The following is a 20,139-nucleotide window of genomic DNA, read 5'->3' on the forward strand; positions in this document are numbered from 1 at the left end:
TATAAATTAAGTCAAGAAAATGATTTTATGATATTATAATCTTGGATGAATATGTGATTTAAATTTCAATTATTATTACATATCTATATAATTATAGATAAATATGAATGATGTGAAGTGGTTTAATTAGCTAAGTTTGCAGATAATATGGTAAATTGAATCTATTTAAGAACCTCTCATTTTAAAATATTAAATATAGAACAATTTCTAATTTGAATTCTTTTATTTATCAATTATCAAATTTATTAACTTTATAATAAGGGCATCTTTAATTTTTTTTTTATGATAAATAAGAAAAATTATGATAAGAGTTACAAAATGCTGATAACATTTTTTATCGTGTAATCTATTAATCATCACTCATTTAATATTTTTTTTCTTAAAAAAACTTTTGATAAAAAAAAAATCAATTCCCTTTATTGAGCTAACTTGTCTTATATTATTCTTTCTTATCTTGCTATTCCACCACCATGTCTTATTTTATTGTCATTAACAATAAATGAAATGATTGCATATTCTAATTTTTCTAAAATTTGGTAACTACGGTTCATTTATTTCATAGTAAATATTTTTTAAAAATATTTTATTTTTCAAAAATATTTTTCATATTTTTAAATATTTAGGACATTTAGAAAAATGGATTAATAAGAAAAATTTATAATAAAGAAAAAATTAAGTTATTTTTAATTTTTTTGTTTTTTAAATAGAAGTTTGAATTAGATTGGAATTCAACCGACGATGGCTTAGTCCAGATCGAACATTTTTTTTAAAACAAAAAATTAAAAAAAAAAATTAACCAATGGATTATGTGAAATCTAAATTGAACCAGAATCAAATGAGAATCAGAATTAGAATTAAACTGAAATTGTCAATTTCTAACCTTTTTTAATCAAACCCATAACCTGAAATCGACCCAAGGCTGAGACTAGGTGGTGGAGAAATAGCCTGAACTGAACTATAACTGCCTCCCTCCCTTACTAATCAAACCAGATTGGATGTTTTTATCTGTTTTGATTCAAATCAGAATTTTGAAAAAAAAAAAAAAGAAATAAATTTTAAATAATTGGGTTAAACCAAATTAAATTGATCCAAAATAGAACCAAAATCGAAACCGAAATCAAAACCCTACTTTCCAGTTTAGGGCATTTACCCATATCAATGAACTGACTAGATTTATCAAAAAAAAAAAAAACTGACTAGATTTATCAGAGCAAATTAACCAACTGACATCAAACCTAATAAAAAGCACTATCCTGAAAGAATTGAGCCAAAGTTTATATTTATTTTTTTGATAGAAAATATTTATTAATATAGGAAGCCAGTGATCACCATTATAGCAAACTACTTTAACACAACACTCGAGTAAGCTATAAAAATGGAAAATGGCAATGAATTAAAACTGAACTAGCAATATCACAGGAGAGAGGTAAAGATATCTAGTGAACTACTGTAATATTATAGCCAACTATAGCATCTCCAGTAGTAATGTCAAACCAATGCGTCTTCGCAATTGCATATCCACGAGCCAACCGGAAAAGCCCAGTCCGGCCAACGATCGGCATTTCGTGTACAGAACTCATGGCTGAGTTCTTGCCAAGGAGGCTGATAGAGCTACCATTATAGATACCATCGGTGAAGGCGAAGTTCATGGCCATGAGGAGGCACAATTCACTCTGTCTAGCTGAACCATAAAGCCCTTGTGCTCGACCCAACAACTTGGAGTTGGGATCTGGTCCTTGAGTTAAAGGGTCATCTGCCATCATAATAGCACCAAAAAGAGTGGGAGATTTTTCGGTGTCAGTGGACTGAGCCACCTTGATAGCGCTAGGGTTCTTGCCACTAACTGTGTTGTGGAAAGAGAATTGAAGATTGGTTACAGTCTACTTCTGGGCTTTGTGTCTCAGGCCAGTTTTCTAAAGGGAAAGCTTGTGCCCATGGCATGGCTATGACCAGGGAAATGATGAAGAAAACTAGACATATCTTTGCCATGTTCTTCCTCTGTTCTAGAGATAAAAAGCCAAAAAAAACTCACTCTAACACCAGGGAAGACGCAAGGAGAGCGAGGGACTTGCGATTCTGAGAGACTTTATAAAATGGGTATGTCGGTCGTGCGTTTTGCAATGCAGCTGCTAGCTCCTTTTATATTCAAAGGCCGTTTAAGAACAACTGTAACTAGGGACCTCCTTTATTGGGCTTTCTTTATAGCCCAATACATTTCCATTTTTTATGCTAATAGTTTTTTTTTTTTTTTTTTTTTTTTTAAAGCAAGGGTACCATATATATATTTGGTTAATTGTTTTGGGAACATGCATTAATCAAAGTCTTTTCTTTAACTGCAAATTACGTTAATCAAGGGTACCCTTGGGCCTCAATATTCGAAGACATCCATTTCAATTTTTTATTTTTCAAAGCAAATCAAGCAAACAGGTATTTGTGTAGTAGATTTGAGACAAAACGAGCTTTCAATGCTTTTGACTATGTGTAAACGAGAATTTTTTCGTTGGTGGTCTGGGCGTGTGACTGTCTACCCCCAAGCATTTTGGACATTTTGGGTCATATAAATATGAATGGTAGTCTTCTGGATCCATCGCGTAGATTTTGATTATATAAACATTCGGAATATCACACATACTTTACTTAAAAAACTTATCATATGTTACGTTCCATAAATAATTATTTTTTATATTAATTATTATTTAATTTTTTTATTTTTTTTAATTATTATTATTTACAATAGTACCTTAATATTTATGATTTAAATTATTTTTTTAATTTAAATTTTAAAAATTATTAAAACATTTTGTAATTAAATATAATATTTAAAAATTATTTATATTATTTTTTTATAATTCATTTATATGAAAATATTATTTATTGCATGTTATCCTCTATAATAATAATAATAATAATAATAATAATAATAATAATAAATATTTAAAAGATTATGATATAACAACAATAATAATAAAAGTCGTGGCTATTAATTTATTAATTTAAAGAAAATTAACTATTAAAATCTATATAAAAGTTATAAAAATAAAATATAAAGATTTGACTTATTTATAATTACTATATATATTATCTTTTATGTTAATAATTTAGTATTTTTTATTTCATTTTTTAAAATTAATTATTATTATTATTATTATTATTATTATTAATATAGCCATTGAATTGAAACGGCCAAGTAAATGGAAAATATTTTACTATTATAAAAATTGAATTTTAATACTTTTGCTATCGTTTTTCAATCAAATAATATTTAATTATCAAATTAAATTTTTATTTAAAGGTTTATTTGTCTATATATAATATATTATATGAGACATTTAATACATATCAAGTACTCTCCTCTCACCAAGTATATTCATTTCACCTGAGTGTTCTTAAATCTTTTTTTAATTTACTCTATATTTTTATTATTTCTTTCAAAAGTTATTAGTTATCATTCTCAAAATTTATTCTTTTAAATATATTTAATTATTAATTTTTTTATAAATTTCTTATTTAATATTCCTTAAACTTTTTAATATTTTATTTCATTATAATCATATATAGAATGCAATATTAATTAATATTTTAATTATCTATATTTTATTATCATTAATTTTTAATAGAATTATTGTCAAATTTTAATTAAATATGTAAATTTTTATGCATAAATTATCTCTCAAATATACTTATATATAGAAGTAGAATTTCAAAAATAGATTAAAAATATGATTACATAAAAAAAATTAGCTACAAGTAAATATGATTAAAAAAAATTAAAGTTATAATATCAAAATTATGGGATATGACTTTTGAAAAATAGTGTATACTTTTAACATTTATTATATTAATAAAAAATGATGATATTTTAAAATTTTAATTTTTATAAAATATATTTATTTTATATGATAAATTTATGTAAAATGACAATAATTTTTGTGAAAGAATTATTTTATAAAAAATATATGTCATGACCCAACTCTATGGGCTGGATCAATATTAGGACTTAGGCCAGTATAAAGCCCCTGAAACCCATAGTGAGTCTTACTACTCTCAAACCCATGATTATACCAAAAGCAAGGCTCAAAATACCAAAACAAAATAAAATAAAATATTATAAATTTATTTGAGTCTACTCAATCTGATAACTATCAGAAAATCAAAACAATAGGAGCCCAGCTCAATCCTGATACCCAGCAAGCACAAATTATTTAATTTTCATCAACTGATATAGTACATATATATGCTGGTGTCACAGCGGATTTCTAATAATTAAACAAATGAATAAGTAAATGACTAAATAAATAAACATATTAAAATTTTCTAACTAAGAAATGCCATAACCTGCGGAGAAAAAAATGCAGGCTAAACTTAATAATGTTAAACTTGCTCCTCCTACAATTTGGGGAAAAAAAATTGTTTGAACAGGAATGAGTGTTTGACTTAGAGAGTTTAGATATTGAATACAAATATAATTTTTTTAACTACTTAAAACTAGAGCAATCCTAATATGAAATACACATTTATCATATATAGCAAATAATTCATTCAATATTTGCACGAGAAAATATTTTGAAGCTACACATGCACTGTCTCTATTACATCAATACACAAATATGAGAGCTGATACTATATATAGCATTCTTAGTTCAAATCCTGCCAGTGAACTCAACTGAAGCCAGATTTCACTTAAATCCATGTGCGGGGGTCAATGAGATCAACTTAAAGCCATGCCTCACTCCGACTTTCCATAACAATGAGGATCGAGTGCCAGTAAGACTAGTTTAAGCCGCGACCACCCGTCCAATCCATATCCATCACACACATACACACACAAATACACACACACACACACACACACACACACACAGAACTCCAAATTATGCTCAGGGTGGCAAACACAAATAATTAACAGTAATTAAATATGCAACAAGAAGAATGGCCATATGTATATACATTGAGCTAATTATATGCATAAATAAATACATATTAAATGCATGAGCATACCAAAAATATAAATAATATTGAAATTATAAAAATAACCAATATGTAATTTACAGACTGATCGACTCAACTACAACTGATCCAACTAAAAGGAAAAGATGGTTGGCCTGATCACCTTTCCAAATTTTGCTATCTGAAATACGTCCGGAATGTCTAAAAATACTAGGTCGACTGTAATATTGACTATGTTCTAGGAGGGACCTCTAGGTATCCCAATCAGGCCAGAAGCTCGATCCTAGTGCCGGTGAGCTATTATTGATCGGAGTGCATATCCGAGATGCCCATGAACTACTAGGGACAGATCCACTGATGGTTCATCAAAACTCTACTCTAATCGCTTGATATCAACCGATTTAGTTTAGGCCGTTCGATTAGCATCCAATCTCTAATATCTGAAATTGGTGCAAAACAAAGCTTGAGGAGAATAGATCACAATCCCTGGGTCTGATCGTCCAAACTGGCCACTAGTTGGCCAGGATCTAGCTGGAAAATCACAAAGACTCCAAACTTCTCTTCCCTTGATCTCACTCATCCTACCACCAAATGATGCAAAATTAATCCCAAAAGAAAGTTGGGTTCATAAGGATTTCAATGGTACCTAGATCACCGAAAAAGGCTATCGAACGGTGCAAGGAAAATTCTACCTTCATATGTGTTGTTTCTCTCTCCTCTTTTGCTTGCAGATGCTGCTATTGTTTCTACTGTCATCCATGTCTTCTGGTGTGATGTTGGTCGGTGTGGAGTCACTAGGAAGGTCACCGGTCGGTGGGTCTTGGGGCCTTACTGGAAGAAGAAAGGGAAAAAGGAGAGAGGGGGGAGGGGGGAGAGAATAAACGGAGAGAAAGAGAATGGGGGAGGAAGAGCTGCTTGGTATTTTTTTCTTTTTTTTTTTTTTAACTTATAACTACTATTAACCCCTAAACTTTTTTAGAATTTTTAATGAGGTCCTTTACTTCTTTCAATTAGGTAACAATTGTTTTAATTTACAAACAACACTTTAAAATTATAAAATGAATAATTTAAGTATCAAAATACAATTAAAAAAATTATACATACTTTAAACATTTTTGAAATAATAATAATAATAATAATAATAATAATAATAATAATAATAATAATAATAATAATAATTCTCTTTTAATATAAATTCTTAAATTCTCTTTAATAAAATATAATAGACTAATTCCAAATAAGATAATACTAAAATTAAAAAAAAAGTTTTATATTTTAAAAAAATTCAGATTGTTACAATATATCATATTAATAAAAAAAAAGTTTACTTTCCAAAAATTTAAAGATATAGTATTTTTAAAAAATAATATAATAAAATGTTATTTATAATTAATAATAATGTTATATATTTTCATTATTATTAAAATTAAATAATTCAATTTGTTATTAGTAATTTAATATATTTTTTATATTAATAACAAAAAATATTAGATTTATATATTTTTGAAACAATATTATTTTCTCATTAGTTTAATATATTTTCTATAATCTACAAAAAAATAAATATCAATTTACATAAATTATGAGATAAAATAAAAAAATTCCATGAAATTTAAATTAGTTTTTAAATAAAGTAATTTTATTACATTATAAATGAAGTAATTATCGAAACTACTATTAATATATATATATAAATATAAAATAAGTATTTTAATTAATTACACCATAAATTAATTAAAATTTATAATTATAATAGATAAAATTTTATTTAAATTAAATTAAATAAAAAAAATTTAGTTAAAAATTAATTTAATAATAATTATTTATTTTTATTTAAAATAAAATTAAAAATTAAATTAAAAAATAAAAATTATAAATTATCCATATATAACATAATATTATACTAATTAATAAAGGAAGAGAGCTTTCATTATTACTCACCACGTTAACTTTGCTGGATTCCATCACGTTGATTTGATGACTTCAACGTTGACTATAAACACAATTCTCTATTGCTTCAATTATTCTCCATTGCTGGAACAGCCATTATGCATCATAAGACAGTTAAGCTTAAGACATAGCTTTACTACAATAAAATGTCAATACAAGACTTTGCTTCTAATTAGAATGAAGGGATTTTATTTTATTGGAAATTAAAGAAAATAAAATCAATAGACATATAAAAAAATATAAATAAATAAAACATTTGAGTGGATAAAAATAATTTCATTTCATATTTTTAATATGTAAGACATGTATTCTAGCTACCCCACCAAATATATATTTTTTGGTAAATAGTGATTAGGTATTTATATTCAAAAAAATGTTTTACTTCAATAAAAGTAATAATTAAATTTAAGACTTTGTTTATTTTATAGAAAATAACTTGTATAAGAAAAATATTTTTTATAAAAATTATTTTCTAGGAAAATGTCTCCATTAAAATTTTTTCAATTGTTTGGTTACAATATTAAACTAATTATATGTATTTATATCATGCATATTTAAGTATTTTAATATTTTGATAAGATTATTAAAATCTAGAAAATAATGTCATCTTTTGAAAAGAGTCATTTTACTTAAAAATTGGCATAGTATTTGTTGCACTCATTTTATATAGGCATTTTATGGTAGTTTTGCATTCATTTTACCTTTATTTTTTTGTATATTTTATGTTTTTAGCCTTATTTTAGCTTATTTATTAACTTTAGTTACTTTATATTTGATTTTTATAATTTTGTTGTTTTTAATAGGTTTTTATTGCAAATTGAAGGTCAATGTGTGCATTAGGAAGTGATTTGAAGAAATTTAGAGCCTCTTAAACATAGAGGAAAGTTGAAGAAATCAAGCTTTGAAAGATTAAGTTGGCTGAAATTTGCTTGAGACTTTGTTTATAATGTTGCTCAGGGTATGTCAAATTGCTTAACCTTAAGCCTGGGCAAGCCGCAAGTCAAGCACAGCTTAAATCCAATACATTCAAGCTTTCATCCACAAACCTGCCGAGATTTGCTTAGGGTCCTGCTTAAGATCCTACTTAGGGTAAGTGGCAGTGCTTAAGGTGCAACTCAGGTCAAGCTGAAAGTCAAACATGAGCAAAAAAACTCATTTTATCCCAAACCTGCCGAGATTTGTATCTTGTCTTGTCATATCTATTGTAAATTTTAATGTCATTTAAATCGTGTATTTATGTGTAAATTTTTTTTTTTATATCTTATTTTATCATATTCTCATGTATCATATCTTTTACAATTATTTATGAGATCTCAAAATGAAGTATATATATGCATTCATATAGAATTCATAGATAATAAAATTACAAGTTTTTTTTCAAAATCAAAAGTTTAATTACAAGTCAAAAAAAAAAACATCATATACTAGTAATTACATTCATGACTAGACATAATGAACCAAAAAATAGTAGTACACATTTCATTAGTACTATTAATTTCATATTAATAAATTAGTCCCCCAAATTACATATTCATATCATTTTTATATTTAATTATCCTTATGAGAGATTTTTTTTTTCATAGATAGCATTTTTTCATGAACCTTTCTTTAGGTTCATGTTGTTGTATATATATTTATCTATTTGACTAGTTAGGATGGATATTTAGTTAGTCACACTTTTCCTTCAAACAATCTGCTCTGTTTGTTGAATTTGACATTTGAGGGTTTGCTTAACCTTAAGCAGACAGTGCATGTAGAGGCCGAAAATTGCTGAAGAAGCTACTTAGGGTAAGTAGTACCCTAAACAGACTGTCCAGAATGTGAATATCTCTGCTGACTTGGTTATTTTTACACCTCATTTCCTACCACTCCTTGCCTTTTATCTATTTTTAGGGCAACTTTTGGGACCATATAAAAGCATCATTTTCTAATTTTTGCCACAAGAAGTGATGAGAAGAAAAAAAAAAAAAAAAAGGAAAGAAAAATTACAAAGATAGAAGGGAAAATGGCGCCATCAATTCTGCAGAAGAAGAGTTGCTGCAGCCATTTCTGGAAGCTCTAAGACTCAGAGTTTTTGGTCCCTATACCTGGGTTTTTTGATTTTTAGTCCCCTTATCATGTTTTTGTTTACTTTTCCATCAATCTCTCTTGTAAATACCAACATAAGTGAGTAAACTCTTTGGATTTCAGAGTTGGGAAACATGTTTTAGATTAATTTGTAGATTTGGACTGGTTATTTCCATATTTTATATAAATATGAGTTTTGATTCTTTCCTTGTGTGCTTGATTTACTTGCCTAATATTAGTACCCATTGGGTATTGTGTTAATCTTTGATTGAAGGACCAAAAGGTGAAGGTTATTGATAGATAATCAAGGATTGGAACTTAAAATCACCTAGATTTAAAAATAAACTAAGGTTTTAAGAGGAATTAATGATTGATTACAAAACTTAAGTTAATCAAATATCATACGAAAGTAGGTTTGGTTATTTTAAAACACACTTTGGTTTGCTTGAAAAACATATCAAAGGAATTTAGAATCAATCACCATGAAACTTTATTTTCCCTTAACATTGGAATACCCAAGACAAATCCCAATTAATTTATGCATGAACTCCTAACTCTGGAATCATTTTTATCATAATTAGACTTTGATTTAATTACTCCTTATCAATTTAGTTCAATTGCATCTTGATTTAGAATTTATTTGCTTGCTTTTTACCCATTCTAATTAGAATCATCAATTTATTTTGCTCATTTACATTTACCATTTACTCATCAATCATTAGCCCAAATAATTGATTCATTCATAGTTTGGTACTCAAACGGCAAATCTTCATGGGAACGATACTTTACTTATCACTCTATTACTTGATACGGCCCGTATACTTGTGGACACACGCACCAAGTTTTTGGCTCGTTGTCGGGGATTTGAATTTTTGTTTGATATTGAATGATTGTTTGTTTGGTTAATTTGGGTATTTTATTTTTATTTTTAATTTCTTTTACATTTTACTTTGAGAATTTGTTTGTTTTTTTTTTCAGGTACTTTTATTTTATGAGAAGGACAAAAAGTGAAGAAATTAATTTATTCTTTGATCCAGAAATAGAAAAGACAACAAGAGCTTTAAGAGCAGAAGCTAAGAGGAGAAAAGCTGAACTTAAAGCTCAACAACAATAAGAAAGAGAAAAAGATCAAGAGCAACTACAAGAAGAAATGGCCAACAACAATAACAATCATTCTGTGAAGGATCACGCTTATCCTAACATTGGGGATTTCATGCCAAGCATCACAAGACCAAGAGTAGAAGCTAATAATTTTGAATTGAAGCCTGCATTGTGTCAGATGGTACAACAATCACAATTTGGGGGAAGTCCAAGTGAGAGTCCAGATGTTCATCTAGCACACTTTCTTGAGATCAGTGATATATTGAAGATAAATGGAGTTTCTGATGATGCAATTCGACTCAGATTATTCCCTTTCTCTTTGAAGGACCGAGCTAGAGGGTGGTTACATTCTTTGCCACCGAGTTCTATCACAACATGGGATGAACTTTCTCAAGCATTTTTAGCTCAATATTTTCCACCAAGCAAGACAGCTAAGCTAAGAAATGAGCTGACTTCTTTCAAACCTAGAGATGATGAGAGCTTGTATGAAGCATGGGAGAGGTACAAGGATTTGTAAAGGAGATGTCCACATCATGGGATTCCTAAGTGGATGCTTGTTCAACACTTTTACAATGAAGTTTCACTAGCTATTAGAAGTATAATTGATGCATTTTCTGGAGGTAATCTTATGGAGAAATCTGAATATGAAGCTTTTTCTACTCTAGATAAAATTGTTTATAACAACTACCAGTGGAGTTGTGAGAGGAATGAGATCAAGAAACCAGCTGGTATGTTTGAGCTTGATGCCATGAATATGATTAATGCTAAGTTTGATGCTTTGACAAGGAAGATGGACAAGCTAAGCATGAAAGTAAATTCTTCAATTGGAGTTTCAAGTAATTCAGTAGATGTTGGAGCTGCAAATGTCAACTGTGCAACTAATTTTTTTTCACTTAGTCAAGACTTTTCAAGTGAGCAAGTGGATTATGTGGGGAGCTACAATCAAAGACTAGGCGGTAACCCATTTTTTACAACTTATGATCCGGCATGGAGAAACCACCCCAATTTCTCTTGGGGATGTAGACAAGGACAATACCAGAATTTTCAACAACCTTCTGGGTATCAACAACATCAGAATTTTTAGCAGAATAGAGGTCCTCCTCCTGGAATGCCTAAACCTTAAAATACACCTGCTCCACCACAACAAGCATAACCAGACAAAACAGCCAAATTGGAAGCCATGATTGAGACTCGACTAGTGAGTCATCAAAGTCAATAAGAAATGATTTCTCAATTAGCATCTAAAGTGGATCAAATGGCAATACACAACAAGATGTTGGAGAACCAAATAGCTTAACAAGTTAGCTCTTTAAACAACAAAGCATTTGGAAAGCTTCCTAGCCAAACAAAAAATTCAAGGGAGCATTGCAAGGCTATTACATTGAGAAGTGGAAAAATATTAGAGAGTGGAGATAAAAAGATTGAAGAGAAAGTTAAAGAAGAGAAAAATAGAGAAGGAGATGAAAAAGCTGAAGTTGAGTTTAGAGTTAAAGTTGAGAAAGAGAGTTCAGTGGAAGAAAAAGGAAGTAAAGAGAGAGAAAGTGAAGAGGAAGAACCTAAATATGTGGCACCTAAAGCCTACATGCCACCTTTACCATTCCCACAAAGGTTCTAGAAAGCAAAGTTAGATAAACAATTTGGGAAGTTTTTGTTAGTAGTATGGCCTAGAGCATATCATTTAGTATGTATCTTGTACATATTTTATTAATAAAAGGCATTTTCACTTTTCCATTTACATAATATATTTATGTGTAATAGAAAAGGTCCATTGATATTTTGTTAGAAATTATATTCTTAAATTGTTAAGAATATGAGTGACAGTATTTCTAGCACAAAGTATCATAAATTGGTTCACAATTGAGGATACTTCACAATAAGGACATGACTTATCCAGAAAGATTGTAATCATGTTTGTTCCCAAGTTATTTATATGAGATGTAAATAAGATGGAATAGTGAGTCTCGTGCCATATAACAAACATGATAGGCACTTATACATGATAAGTAGGTCGAACCAGTGACATTTATGACAAGCACATAGAGTTTACTCTTGTCAATGTATTGTCATAAATCATATCAGTGCATATAATCTTTAGACCTGAGATAGCACAGTTATCTTGTATATAGGTGGTTTGAGTTTGATACTACTTTCATACTTGTACTATGTATGGGTATATGGGCATGTGTTGGCTCCTACTAGTTACATATGGAGGTAGGTGTTGATCAAAAAGTTAGTGCAATTGGTCTTGATCTTATCTAGGATTCTAATGAATTAATCTGTTAATTCTAAAATCTTAAATGACAAATGTAGATCCAAAAACACATTAAAAGAGTTTTAATATGTTGTTTATCATTGAAATCAAATAGATAAAAATGAATCTTGCATGATGCATGTGACCCTAGATGAAAAATTTTTTAATTCAATGATCTAAACTTATGTTTTCCATGCTTTCGCTCCTTCAATTGGTATCAGAGCCACTATATTTGCCATTTAGATTGTTGATTATATGGTTTAATTGTGTGATTTGATCATGAGATGATTAAATCATTGCTGGTTGCAATGAATAAGGTGGCGGCATGCTTGGATGCACCATGGTGTGCATGGTTTGTGCACCACCATGGTGCGCATGGTAAGTGATGGGTTTTATGTGTGCAAGTGTTGTATGATCTGCCCATTTTATGTCTAATTAAATTTTTTAATTAGAGTTTTAATCACACAATTAAATTTTGATTCAAATCTGAAATTTTTAAATTTGTTTGAATGTGATTCAAATCTGAATTTTTAAATTTGTTTGAATGTGATTCAAATTTGAATTTTTAAATTTGTTTGAATGAGATTCAAATATGAATTTTTAAATTTATTTGAATCATATTCAAATCTAGATTTTTAAGTTGAATATGAGATATTCAATTTAATTTATGCATGTATGTTTTATTTAATTATTAAATAGTGATATGCATGATGGATGATCATGGACTATAAAAGACTAATGTGATTGGATTTATTTCTTTTATGTTTCTTTGGATTGTAAATTAATTAATTTATTTTAATTTAATTTTGGGCATGTATTATTAAGGTTGTAATAATTTTGGGTTGTAATTTCATTTATTTAGTTCTTGTAAATTCGCCTTGGTATGCCAAGGATTACTATGTAATTGGATTGTAAGAAGATCAAGGAGGTCAAGAGCATTGGTGGGACCAGTGGGAGGAATTCAAGATCAAGTGTTGATTATGTACTCCTTCAGCAACTCTTATAAAATGAATGAATGAAATGCACTTAGGAATGCCTTGATTCAATTCTTGGTGGCTCAAACTTGAATCCCTTAGAAAAGTCCATGATCATATCATATTTATTTATTATCCATGAATGTATGAGATGTATGGGAATGTATGTAAGTATATGATAGATGCATGCTAATTGGATAATGTGCAAAGTGAGACCTTAATAGTAATTAGGATGACCATAAAATCTTCCAAACAAATGATTAAGTTGGAAATGCTATAATTAAAGTAATTATAACATGGGCCCTCCATTGAGGCAATTATTTTAAGAAATTTTAAATACTTGCATAAGATACAATTAATTTAAGAGATTTTCTTAAGAATAATTGTTAAGCATGAGATGTTGTAAATATGTAAATGGTTTGGTGGCCAATATTGGATGTGCCTAAGGACATTAAAATTATTTGTATAATTGCTGGCTCAATGGGATCAACTTAACTAATGTAAGATAAGTCAATAATGGATGTACCTAAGATTTTGAGCATTAGGGGCTAGGTAAAGAATTGAACCTCATATGAGATGTGATGGGCAAGGAGTTGCTTACTTATAATTTATTGTAATTCCAATAATGGATGTACCTGTACCTGACGATGATCAATAGAATTATAAGAGTTCAATCACCCACTAGAAATCCATCCAACTAGGATTTCCGTTTTCTACTTTGGAAGTGTAGGATTTGTTAAGTTAGTGGGAGGACCAATTTGATTAAAAGACCATAATCATTTTGGTTAATTACATGATACATTTACTAATTAATCTGGTTATTTTCTGCAGCTAATTTTCTGATAATAATGAGCACAGAACAACCACCACCATCCAATATTCTTGCAAGCATACTTGATCGCAATAGGTTGACAGGACCTAATCTATCTGATTGGCTAAGAAATTTGAAACTTGTTCTAAACCTTGAACATATTGGATATGTTCTAGACTCACAGGTTCCCGGTCCCTTACCTTTAAAGGCCACACAAGAGGAATATGAAACTTTGGATAAGTGGAAGGAGCATGATATAAGAGCCAAGTGTTACATACTTGCTTCTATGAGTAATGAGTTACAGAAGCAGCATGAGAACATGCAGAGTGCGAGTGAGATCCTCCTTCACCTATAAGAGTTATATGGTGAGCACAGCAGGAATGCCAGGTATGAGATATCTAGGCAACTGTTCCGCATGAGGATGTTTGAAGGACAGAATGTTGGGGATCATGTCCACAAGATGATTCGGCTTATTGAGCAGCTGGAACAACTTGACTTTAACATGGATTTCCAACTGCAGACAGATTTGATCCTTTAGTCCCTTCCTGAGTCTTTTGGGAATTTTATAACAAATTTTCATATGACTAAAGTGGAATGCACCTTGGCTGGTTTACTCAACATGCTGGTTATTGCCCAAAAGAATATGCCGGGCAATAAAGGAAAATAGGTTGCTTTGATTGCATCTTCTTCTGCTGGAAAGTCCAACAAGAAGAAGGGCAATAAGAAGAAGAAACCTCAGATTCCTGGTACTTCCAAGAAAATATCTAAATAGAAAGGAAAGACTAAAGCTGATGGAGGCAAAGGAAAGTGTAACACCCCTATGTTCAGTAGTGTGTACTACTGTTCCGGTGACCAGTGTTGTCCGGACAGCTAGGATGCCTAAAACTACACTTCGATATGAGTGAGGAGACATAAAATAATGAAATACAAGAAAAGAAAATACTAGAAAAATAAAGGAAAAATAATAGTAAAGAAATGCAATCAAGTTAAGTGAGCCGAGAACCCTAGCGATGGGTGACCGCACCAGGAAGTCACGGCGTGGACCGTTGACTAGCCCTGGACTACGGGGAACCCTGGAAAATACTTTTAGGACTTAAATAGACCCCTATTGAAGTATAAATATCATTAGAAATATTAAATAAAAATTAAATAATTAGTACAAAGAAAAGTGGGAAATCGAAAAACGGATAAAACCCGGTGTTACCGAAAAATCGAGAATACAACCCGAACAGGGGCATTGTGGTCATTTGACATCCCGAATTTTCTTTTGACCTAAATGTCCATTAAAAATACATGATATTACACTTGAAAAATATAATGAAAAATTAAATTAGGGGTACCTAATGTAAATAGCCAAAAGTGGAGTGAAATTTGGGTAATTAGCACTTAAATAATATTAAATCAATTTCTTATGTGAGTGGGCCACTAAGGGATTATAATATGCATTAAGTGGGCAGATTACTCCACTAAAAATTCATCTTCAACCTTTGAAGACCACCATTGCCGTAAAGAAAGCTTTAGAAACCACCATTGTTGTCCCATTTGTGAGCTTCATGCATCCATGATCCAAGCTTCAAGTGGTTAGGGTTTCTTCACTAAAAGTAACCACCACACCTTGGGCAGCATTTAGGGAGTGAGAAAGGTAAGTTTTGATGAGTTTTTAAGAAACTTCAAAATAGGTAAGTTTGTGTTTTTGAACATTGCTTTGTTAAAGTTTGTAAGGATATTATGGGTGTTTGATTTATGGAGAAATTTTTGAGTTTTGATGTTGAATGGGAATGTGCACTTTTGGCAGCCATGGAAGCACCTTGAAGGCAGTTTACTTGTGCCTATAAATGGTGAATTAAATGATTGATTAAATGTATATTGTGTAGGAAATTGTTTGGGTGATGTATACTTAGTATATGTAAATGTAAAATGAAATTTAAAGCTTGGAAAGTAATGGAATGTAAGTGTACCATTGTGGCAGTTTGCTAACCCCCTTGAGGAATGCTGGAGTTCATGCTTGGTTTATGGGATAATAATGTTAAAATGTGTTGGTTGTTATGGCAGTTTGAGTGCATGTATGATGGTGTAAAGTTGGACATGAAAATGAGCATGAATTGGTGATTGAATAGTTGTAAATTGAATTGGACAAATTCTGTACTTGTTGGTGCACATTGAATGTAATTGTAAGCTGCCAAAATGACCTATAATATGTTGTAAATTATGTTTAGATTGTGGTACAACCAGAATTGGTTTGAATGTTAAGTTTGGTGAGTGTTAAAAGTGATGCTTGATGTATATGCAAGATTTGCAATAAGGCAGTTTGAGTTTTAGGTCTATAACTTTAAGTGTGTGGCTCCAATTGTTATGAGACCAATTGGAGGTGAAACTAGGCACAAAATGTGCCAACTTTCATGAAGAAAGCTTACCAAAATTCTGCTTGCAAGGTAGTTTGAAAAATGACCAAATCCGGATTGAGTGCAATTGAGGCCTGAAAATTGACCATTTGGGCAGCAGTTAGTGTTTAGGCCATAACTCACTCAAAACAGGTCCAATTGACCTGAAATATTAACCATGAATAGTTAAGACCCATATCTACAAGTCTTATTAAGACACAAAAGCCCAGAAATGACCATAAGAAAGTCAAACAGCTTGCACAAGTTCGGGTCCAAAAACTGGCCGAACCTAAAATGACCTAAAATGACCTAAAGTGACCAATTTTGGTGCAATTTGACCAGTAATAGTAAAATGACCATAACTTGGTCTACATAACTCAGAATGACCTAAAATTTTGCCCCGCGTTCCATAAGACATAGATCTACAAGTTTGTAGTTTAGACCGAAACCCGAAAACCGAGGGAACTAGGTCGTCCGGCTAGGTCAAACTAGTATCCCGAAATCCAGCAAATTGCAAGAAAATGCAGTATACACGGAAATGAACTTGGTAACATGTACCAACCCTAAAATACTATCGAATGTGACATATTAATAACATTAAAACCTAATTTACCTAGAATGCATCGAGGGCTGACATCTTAGATTGACTAAAGAAATAATAGAATTCGATAAATTAATTATTAAACCTTATTCTTAGAGACAGTTTAAATGAGTACTGAAACACTTCAAATTGTGTTTCTCAGTTAGCAAAGACTCAGGGAAGGGGAAGGAAACACTGAGTCAGAGCCAAGAGACAATTATCAGAGATTTGTGCACAGCTAGTTTTTAACTGATTTTGTTTTGAATATTTCATATGATTAAATGACATACTTTTCTTATGTATTATGTTTAACAAGCATTGGATTTAATTCAATGATTATTGAAAATTGTTATAGTATATATGAATTTAGCTTTGTGAAATGGTATTTCCACAAGTATTAAGCATTGTTATGGATTGAATAAATTATGTTTTGGAAAATTGTGATAGAACATGTTTTGAATTGTGATGGTAGTTTTCATGGAAAATGCAAATTTATGATTTGAATTGTGATGAGCATAAAAATTATTGGATATTGGAATTGAATTTGAATCAAATTATATTGTGATTTATGCTCACTAAAAGGATTGTGATATTGTTTTATATGTCACTATAGATGCTTGACTAGGTTATTACCCGTCTCTCTCATTTGTTGAGAAGACAATGGAGTTAGTTGTGTTTTGATTACCATGGTACGTGCACAGGCTTAGATTTTCCTCTGATTTAAGGTTAGATCTAAGTTTATTTTATCGTTATGGTTTTGCGGAAGATTCATTATTATGATGGTACTGTGCACGATGATTCGACCTCCCCGACCATAGGGAGTTAGAATCTGATTTGACCTCCCCGACCATAGGGAGTTAGAATCACATCGAATATGGCCCTTTCGGATTAGTCTTGCATAATTAGTGAGATAAAGAATGATTTTTGAGATACAAAATGATTTTTGAGACACAGAATGGCTTTTGAATGGTAAAGAATTGTGATTTCAATTATGATTTATGTATAATTGATTTTGTTGGAATTACCTAAATGGTTAGTTATGATTTGATAAATTGAATTTCATGATCGAAGTCATTTTATACAAATGATTTACATTATTGGCAATGAATATTTTGAGTTTTAGAATTTGATGAGTATTCAGATTTCCAAATTATTTACTGTAAATTTTGTCAATGTATATTGTACTATGTTTTAAATTATAGTTGTGCACCACTGAGTTCACCACTCAGCGATAGCTTTGTATGCTGTCGCAGGTAAGAAGAGCATAGAGCAGTGAGTAAGTTTCTTTGAAGACACTTTCAGATCAGCTCCAGGTATATTATAGGTATACCCATGTACATAGGTTTTGATGTATGTATGTAATAATATATATGTAAATTATTTGAGCAATTGTATAAAAACTCTTGTAAAATATTTTGGTATGTAATTAAATGTAAATTATTGTAAATGTAAATTTGGGATTTCATTTATCTTAATAGTTTGTAATATTAATTTTGAGTCTTGTAATCAATGAAATGTTTCTTTTATGAGGAGATTGATTTGATTATTGAGATTTGAATTATGGGTTCAAATGAAGTTATTGAAGTTGTATTTGAGAAAACATATTGGGAGCATTTTCTTTTGCAGGATTGAAGAACTGTTTTCTCAAAATACAATCAGATTTGTAAATTTTGAAAAAATTTTATAACACCAGATTTTAATCGATGATTTAAATTTCACAAAAATTGTTTTTAAAATCCCTTGTAGTATATCTAATGGGTTATCGGTAGCCGAAGTATGGTAATTTATTAGGTGTACTACGGGATCATGTTACATCTTACGGAGGAGTAGGGCGTGACAGAAAGTGTTTCCACTGCCAGCAGGATGGGCACTAGAAAAGGAACTGCCTAAAGTATAGCAATCTAAAAGAATGCAACGCCATGGTGAAAATCAACTCAAGTTCAAAATATATTTGGCACTTAAGGTTAGGTCACGTTGTAGAAGATAGGATTACAAAGTTAGAGAAAATGAGGATTTTATCTTCATTAGGTTTGAGACCTACTCTAACTTGTGAATCCTGCCTTCAGGGCAAAATGACCAGATTACCCTTTGTTGGACAAGGGCTAAGAGCTGAAAATATTTTGGAGCTAATACATAGTGATGTATGTGGTCCATTTAAAGAAATGGCTAGAGGTAGTTTTCATTACTTTATTACCTTTACTAATGATAAATCAAGGTTTGGGTATTTGTATTTGATGAAATACAAATATGAATCCTTTGAAAAGTTCAAAGAATTTAAATCTGAAGTAGAAAATCAAACAGGAAAAAGTATTAAAGCTCTTCGATCAGATCGTGGAGTTGAATACTTGAGTACTGAATTTGATGAATTCTTGAAAGAGCATGGCATTGTTTCCCAGTTGACTCCTCCAGGAACACCACAGCTGAATGGTGTATCTGAAAGGAGAAATCGTACCCTATTGGATAAGGTACGTAGTATGATGAGTTATACTGATATGCCAATCTCCTTTTGGGGATTTGCATTAGAATTAGCTTTGTATATTCTGAATAGGATTCTAACAAAATTAGTATCTTCCACACCTTATGAGATATGGCATGGAAGAACACCAAGTCTTAAGCATGTTAAGATTTGGGGTTATCCAGTTTATATCAAAAAGCTGAACACTGATAAATTGGAAACCGGATCAGAAAAGGGTCGATTTGTTGGATATCCAAATGTTAGTTTTGGATATTATTTTTATTTGCCTACATTACAAAAGGTTATGGTAAGTAGAGATGCCACATTTCTTGAATAACAATTTGTTCAAGAAGGAGGCAAAGGAAGGCAAATAGAGTTAGAATTGGAGAATTCTGACCAACAAACAGATCAGATGGATATGGATCCATCTAGTCAACCTACACCTATTGATGAAACATCTACAGCTGTTCCTCGTAGATCAACTAGGGTATCTCACACACCAGTGAGATATGGTTTCCTTCATGAAGAAGAACAAGAGTTGTCTACTCATGAAGAAGTAGATCATAGAGATGATCCACTTACCTATGAAGAAGCTATATCAGATATAGACTCTTCAAAATGG

At 30.5% G+C, this 20,139-nt stretch overlaps 1 non-coding gene and 1 pseudogene across 1 annotated transcript; both read right to left on the minus strand.

Annotated features, from left to right (window-relative positions):
* Positions 1 to 1,436: 1,436 nt before the first annotated feature.
* Positions 1,437 to 1,989, minus strand: LOC110631487 (dirigent protein 23-like; annotated as a pseudogene).
* Positions 1,990 to 10,498: 8,509 nt separating this feature from the next.
* LOC131176400 (small nucleolar RNA R71) lies at positions 10,499 to 10,605 on the minus strand. Its single transcript, XR_009146492.1, has one exon. It is a non-coding gene; the product is annotated as a small nucleolar RNA R71 (small nucleolar RNA).
* Between the last annotated feature and the right edge of the window lie 9,534 nt (positions 10,606 to 20,139).

Source organism: Hevea brasiliensis, unplaced genomic scaffold, assembly GCF_030052815.1.
Source record: "Hevea brasiliensis isolate MT/VB/25A 57/8 unplaced genomic scaffold, ASM3005281v1 Scaf1, whole genome shotgun sequence".
Taxonomy (NCBI): Eukaryota; Viridiplantae; Streptophyta; class Magnoliopsida; order Malpighiales; family Euphorbiaceae; genus Hevea; species Hevea brasiliensis.